Genomic DNA, 6944 nt, shown 5'->3' with positions numbered 1-6944 from the left:
GTGCGGGGCCAGGGGGTGAGGGCAGGGACAGCCTGCCCCGGGGAAACCGGCCCTGGGATCGGGAACAGCTTCGTGGAACAGCCCGCCGGACCCAGCGCGGAGCACTCGTGCTCGTGTTTGGGGAGCGCCGCACTGACGGGGTGTTCTGCTCAGGGCGGGGGGAAAGGGAGAACCGCCCGGCTGAAATGCCAGCCGAGAGGAAAGACATATACTACTGTGTTTTAGAGATGTTTTCCATGTGTTTAGTCAGGTGGGAGAAGATTAAAGGAGAAGGATTAGTAGTATGTCAGCGGTTGGGTTGCTACAGGCTCCTGGAGTTGGGAGCTGTTGGCGCGAGTGTAAGAGACAGAAGTAAATGTTTACATCTGTTCTGTTTCTCATTATTTCTATTCCTGAATATTTCTGTCTTTGTCAGCATAGGCTTGTCAGTTTGTTGTGAGCCTTTGGATTTGATTCTCTTTCACTGCTATGGCTTGTGCATCAAAATCATGCAGGGGAAAACTGGTACTAATAAATCACGTTTTCTGCAAAGTAAAACGGTGATATTTTGGTTTTTCTTCTGCTAAACACTTTTCCTTTCACTGACACAGCTTGGTTTTTGGAGCAGTCCTGATCTCTACAGCTCTTCCTAAAGCTGCATTTCATTCTTTCTGGGATGAGTAGTTTTGCTCCAGTAAGGTACTATAGCACTTGTAACCTCAAACAGATTGTAATCACAGTCAGAGAATAGCAGCTTCAGTTTTTTCCCCTATATGTGTTTATTGTATATACATACATACATACATACATGCAGGTAGAAAGCAGAAGTGGAAACACTTGTATTCTTGTTTAGTAGGTCTCAATTCATGCTTGTATGGAATTTATTCACCAGAAGCTTCCTGCAGTATCATGGTTTTCTTTTGGTTTTTTAATACCTTTTTATGTTACAGAAGCCATCCTTTCCCAAATAACCCATGCTTTTGAGATGGTCTGGATAGGGAGTTTGCAAAACAATCAGCTTTGTTCTTGGAAAACAGAAATAATTTGGTTTGCTTTCCAGAGAAGCAAACAGCTTGTCTGTCAGTAGTTAAGTAATTTCATAAATTCCAGCTTGCAGGTGGCAGCTTACAGAATGCGAAAATGTGTTCAGATGATTTTGTATGGTGTAACTTCTAGGCAATCAGAAGGGATCATGATGATGCTTTTTCTTCTACTGTTTTTCTTTGCTTGCCTCTTATAAAGATACTGGTGTTCACAGCACTCATTTAGACATTTCACTGATTCAAAGTGGTGATTTCAGCTGCCTTCGTCCCATATGTGCCATTTGTGTAAAGAAATATAAGTAGTTGCTTTTATTTTATGAAAAGCTTCAGATGCTGTAAATTTGCTTGCATCACCCTCTCCTCTTCCTCCTTCCCCTGCTCTCTCCCTATTTTGTGTTGATGAATCTGTAATTCATTCTTATCTGGCTAAGCCAGAGTCTTTGATGCTGATAGGGTGGCAACAATGAAGAAATATTATAAAAGCTTGCATATAAATACATGAAACTAGTTTATAGTGCTCACAGGCTGTCTCATCATGGAAGATGCCATCTCTTTGACTGACAGCATCAATGCAAATTTTCTCTGGAATCATGTCAATCCATAGAATCTTATGTTCTTTGAAAACTTGGAAGGGGTAAGAAACCCAACCAAAACAAAAATAGGCCTTTCATTAAATTATTATTAGAAGTACAAAGAAATTCTATTTTAAATGTTTTCTCTACGGTGTACAACATAATCACTAGCTGTCATTATTTGAAGTGGTTATTGTTAGTCATAGTTTTGCCATATATTAAGTCATAGAATTGTTACTTTTTTGTAGCTCATTTAAACTGACCCACAGCTCAGTGAGGTAGTTGGAACGACTCTGGGGTCAGTCAACCTTGAATCAGACTCTAAAAGAGGAGTATAACAGAAGTGTTGCTTTTCTGTCTCAGGTGAATTAGTCTGTGAAAGCAAAGAGTTAAGTCCTCAGTTTTTAACATCATTTGCACTTCAAGGACATATAATTGTAAACGTTTGGAAGGTGTTTATGCTTGAAAGGTTATTACTGAGGAAAGGATTACGTTTACATATAAAATGTGATATTATATAATTGTATATATTTATCCAGTTTACTGTATTTTAATGCTGCAGTGTTTACATCCATTTTTTCTATCCTGCACATATTCCTGCAGTTCGGTTGCTGAACAATGAAAATAATTACTGGGTTTTATTTTCTAGCGTTATAATCAAGTCTATTTACTTACCAAAATTTTAATGGAAATAATGGAATACTTGACAAAAATAATAGGAATTGGAGGAATTTAATTGAATAGGAATTCTCATATTTCATGTCCAGGTTTTTAAAAGGATCCAAAACCGTTGTCTAGCTTTTCCAGTGGATTTTAGTTCTGCTCTCAAAAAACATAAAGATAAGATTGATGATAATACAGAACTTTAAAGTCTTTCTAAAATTTCTTTCCTTTTCTTATCCTCAGTTCTTGGCCATTTAGCAAAAGGAGGGTAGGACTAGCGATTGACATGTTCTGCTTCTGTCTGCTGTGCCAGATGACATGATGTTAATGCACAACGTGTGTTAAAAATCTTCAGAGTACATAATGCATTAAATAATGAAATGACAAATACAAAATTACAGGTTGCATTTAAGATGGTGCCTTGCTGGTTTTTTTAATGCTTTGGGTAGCTTTGTTTATGAGAAACTGTACAGTTAATCACCCTGGTCTTTTGGTTACTGGTACCTACAGGGCTTGAACTTTTACCAGCTAGTAAGTTTCTCCTTGCAATATATTTTCTCTGTGCTCTATGGCAAGTCAGTGGTCCTACTGAGGTATGCTTACATTGTATTAGAAAACACAAAAGGACTAGAGGAAATTCTGGATTTTTCAAAGGTACCTCTAGCTCCAGAGATTGAAATGTGTTTTAGGGAGTTATACTGAAAGAAATCTGTTGCAGTTGTCTGAATTAATAATGATGTTCGAGCATGAATAGTTTCTGGTTTAGGATAGTAGCATCTGATAGCTCCTGGACATAGGTCATCCTTCTTTGTGCATGTATGCCTTGCACACAACAAAAAGATGTCCTTCACACAGAGAATTTATGGTTTCTGCCTGTGTTGTACAAGTGACCTGGCCATGAGCTGCATCTGGGGTTAGAATATTTCTATCAGTGGTCTACTCCCTGGAACATCTTTTTCAGAAACCCCTTGGAAGTGAACTGCAGGTGAATGAATTAATCTTGGAGATGTCCACTTGTACCAAGGCACTGTATTTTCTACCTACCCTGCAGTCCCTTTGTTGATATGTTGCAGGCCAGCATGTTCTTCTCCTGCTGCCCTTTTCCCAGTAAATCCTTAGAAGAGCATATTTATTTCCATGCTGAGAGATCAGGTTGCTTAGCCAGAACAGCACAGTCTTGGTCACAGTTGATTTCTGAAGACTGCTTTATCAAATTAGATGTGCATAACAGATTTGCTAATCAGGTAGAAGAGTGTTGCTAAGATAAATCCATACAGTCTGTGTGCGTGAAAAGCTTCATTACTGTTGGGTGAAGACTCTTGAGGCTTTTTTGGTGGTGTCTTCAGGGGTCTGTTAGTCTGTTTTGTGAATGGTTCTTTAGTAGTTTAAAAATAGTCTGAACAGTTCTTGTCTTATTAAAATGTATTAGCTGGAAAAAGTCTTCCTGATATATTTAACATAAAAGATACCAAGTCATTCTAATGTGTTTAAATGTTGGAAGAGAAGGGGAGGCTGCCTTTCTGAAATCGCAGGGAGTAAGAATAATGATATAGCGAGAGACTTTAGCATTCATTGCATGTATTGGTTTGCTGAATAAATTAAATGTGTGAATGTTGAAATTGCACTGTGTGACAGGGTCAGAGCTGGTTGATTTTCAAGGTTCATCTCCTACAATAGTGATCCATCCCCACATGCAGGAGGGCAGGCAAAGATGGCAGGAGGCCCACATGCACAAACAGGAGCTCCTGGCAAAACTCAAACATGAAAAGGAAGCACGAAATAGATGGAAATACAGTCAGGTCATCCCAAGAGTAACGTGGAGATGCTGTCTGAGAGTGCAGGTATGCCATTAGGAAAGCCAGGGCCCACCTGGAGTTGAACCTGGTGAGGGATTCAACTTGTGAAAGGTAAGAAGGAGAGCTTCTGCAGGTGTATCAGCAAAAGGGAGACTAGGGAAAATAATAATAGGCCTTCTTATGAATGGGGGCAGGGATAGAAAAAAGGACATGAAAGAGGTCAAGGAACTCGGAACCTTCTTTGCCTTGATTGGTATTATTAAGACTCACCTTCAGCAGTCCCAGGCCCCTGAAACTCATGGGAAGGTCTGGAGCAAAGAAGAGTTAATCTTACTGGAGGAGGACTGGTTTAGGGAACATTTAAACAAAATGGACATACAGAAGTCCACAAGACCTGATGGCAAGCACACGCAAGTGCTGGTGGAGTTTGATGATGTCAATGCAAATCTTTATAATCTTTGAAAGGTGGTGGTGACTGGGGGAGATTCCTCAAGGCTAGAAGAATATCACCCTGGTCTTCAAGGAGGGCAAATATAAGTTGGCTGGTGCTACCTCAGTCCCTGGGAAGGTGGTAGAGCAAATAATCCTTGGTATCACTACCAAACAGGAAGGACAAGACAAACATACGAAGGACAAGAGGGTGATCGGGAGAAGTCACTGTGTTCTAATGAACCATCTGACTTGGTGGGCTCGTGGGCTCTGATGAATGGCATGATGGCTCCAGTAGTGTTTAACCTTTCATTAATGACCTGGACAATGGGATGTGCACCCTCAGCAAATTTGCAGAGGATACGAAATGTGCAGGAGGAGTTGATGCACCATCTGGTTGTGCTGCCATTCAGAGGGACCTCAACAGGCTGGAGAAGTGGGCAGACAGGAAACTTGGGAAACAGAGTTCAGTGAAGGGAAATACAAAGTCCAGCCCCTGACTAGGAGGCACCTCATGCAAAATTGCACACGGGGGGCACATTGTCTGGGAAACAGATTTGCAGAGGACTGGAGAGTCCTGGCATGCAGCAAACTGATCATGAACCAGCAGTGTGCCATTGTGGCAAAGATGGCCAGCAGCCCCTGAGCTGCAGTGGGAAGAGTGTTGGCAGCAGGGCAAGGGAGGTGACCCCTCCTGTCTGCTCAGCACTAGTGAGACACACCTGGGGTGCTGTGTCCAAGTTTGGCCTCTCCAGTACAAGCGAGACATGGACATACTGGAATGAGTCCAGCAAAGGACCACGAAGATTATTAATAGATTGGAACATCTGACAGACAAGAAGAGGCTGAAGGAGCTGGGGCTGTTTAGCCTGGAGAAAAGAAGGTTCAGGGAGGACCTCCAAAGTGTAAATACCTGATGGGGTGCAGTAAAGAAGACAGAGCCAGACTCTGGTTCTTAACAGGACATGAGGCAGTTTACACAATCTGAAATACAGGAAATTCTGTTTGAACATAATTACTTCTTTCTTTGGGGTTTGTTTGTTTGTTTATTTTATTGTTTGGTTTTTTTTAAATCTAAGAATGATTGAACACTGGAAGAGGTTGCTCAGACAGTTTATGGAGTCTGTTCTAAAAGATAATCAAAACCTGACTAGACAAGGTCCTGAGGACCCAACTCTGGGGGGTTGAACTAAATGACCATTAGGGATCCTTTCCCTCCTCAACAAATCTGTGGTTCTGTAATACCAGGATGAGTAGGTTGTTTAATTAATTCCCTGAAGAGCTTTGTCTGTGCTCTCAAAGATGTAGTGTGAAAAAGGTGATCTGATTATTGTTTGATTTATTTCAAGGATCATGTGTATTAATATTGTATAAAGCGTAGGAGCAGTGTGGCATGGGTTATTGAATGCACTGTGGTGACAGAGGCAGCATCTCTTGTCAATCACAGTTGTCTTAGGTTCCATGTGTCATTCTTCAGGTGCATATTAAAAACTTAAAAATTAGGCTTGTGAATTTATGAGGTGATACTTCTTCAGGTTAATACTACATAATTAATACATTTCCTGGAATAAGGATGTTTTGTGTTGATCTTGTAATTAGGATCGTGTCAAGAAGAAAGTGTGGATCTGGTTTGTGTGGGGGAAGCTATTCCTTGTCTGAATCTGTAAATACTGTTATTTTGGGAGAAAATGAGGAAAATGACCTTGAGATTAGCTCAGTTGGTTAGAGCCTGGTGCTCATAACACAGATACAATCCCTGTACTGGCCATTCACTTAAGAGTTAGTTGTGGGTCCCTTCCAACTCAGAATATTCTGTGATTCTGATTTATGGGCACCATGAGTCAGTCTGCTATGTTAGAATGATGTCTGGATCTAGTGGTGTGATTTGAGATTCAGGTTAATCAGGACCTGAGACACCAACCCCTGCTCATGGACACTTGATGAAATTTGATCTCCAGCTGGAAGAGAATAGGGATGTAGGTATTCAGAGATGGGGCTCCCTAGACCTAGGACAATCTTGTCTTGCTCTCCTATGTTGTAGGTTTCTAGTGTGTCAGAGGAATGATAATGGCTAAAAACTCACTTTGAAGTCAATTTCAAGCAATAAGTAATTTAAATATGTAGTGAGACAATCCACTTGAATCTGTTTTCTGCCCCAGTTTTTAAGAAGACCATCAATTTGACCATGATGAATACTATCTTGAATTCCTTCCAAATTGTAACAATTTACTTTCATTTGCATCTCTTTAGTACTTTTAAGAAAAAGATTTCTTAAGAAGAATCTTAGCAAGGCTTTCTAATGTGAAATGGAACTACTTTTACAAATGAGCAGGCTGAGACGAATTGATTAAGTGACTACATCAATAACAAAAAAAGCAACACCAGAACCCATTTTACAGTTATTTTTCTAATACAAACCAGAAGTGTATGCAAAAGGTGGTGTCACTATAAATAGTTTAAGA

The sequence above is a fragment of the Corvus brachyrhynchos genome, unplaced genomic scaffold (genome assembly GCF_000691975.1).
Source record: "Corvus brachyrhynchos isolate BGI_N302 unplaced genomic scaffold, ASM69197v1 scaffold103, whole genome shotgun sequence".
Classification (NCBI taxonomy): domain Eukaryota; kingdom Metazoa; phylum Chordata; class Aves; order Passeriformes; family Corvidae; genus Corvus; species Corvus brachyrhynchos.
This window is presented reverse-complemented; position numbering follows the sequence as displayed.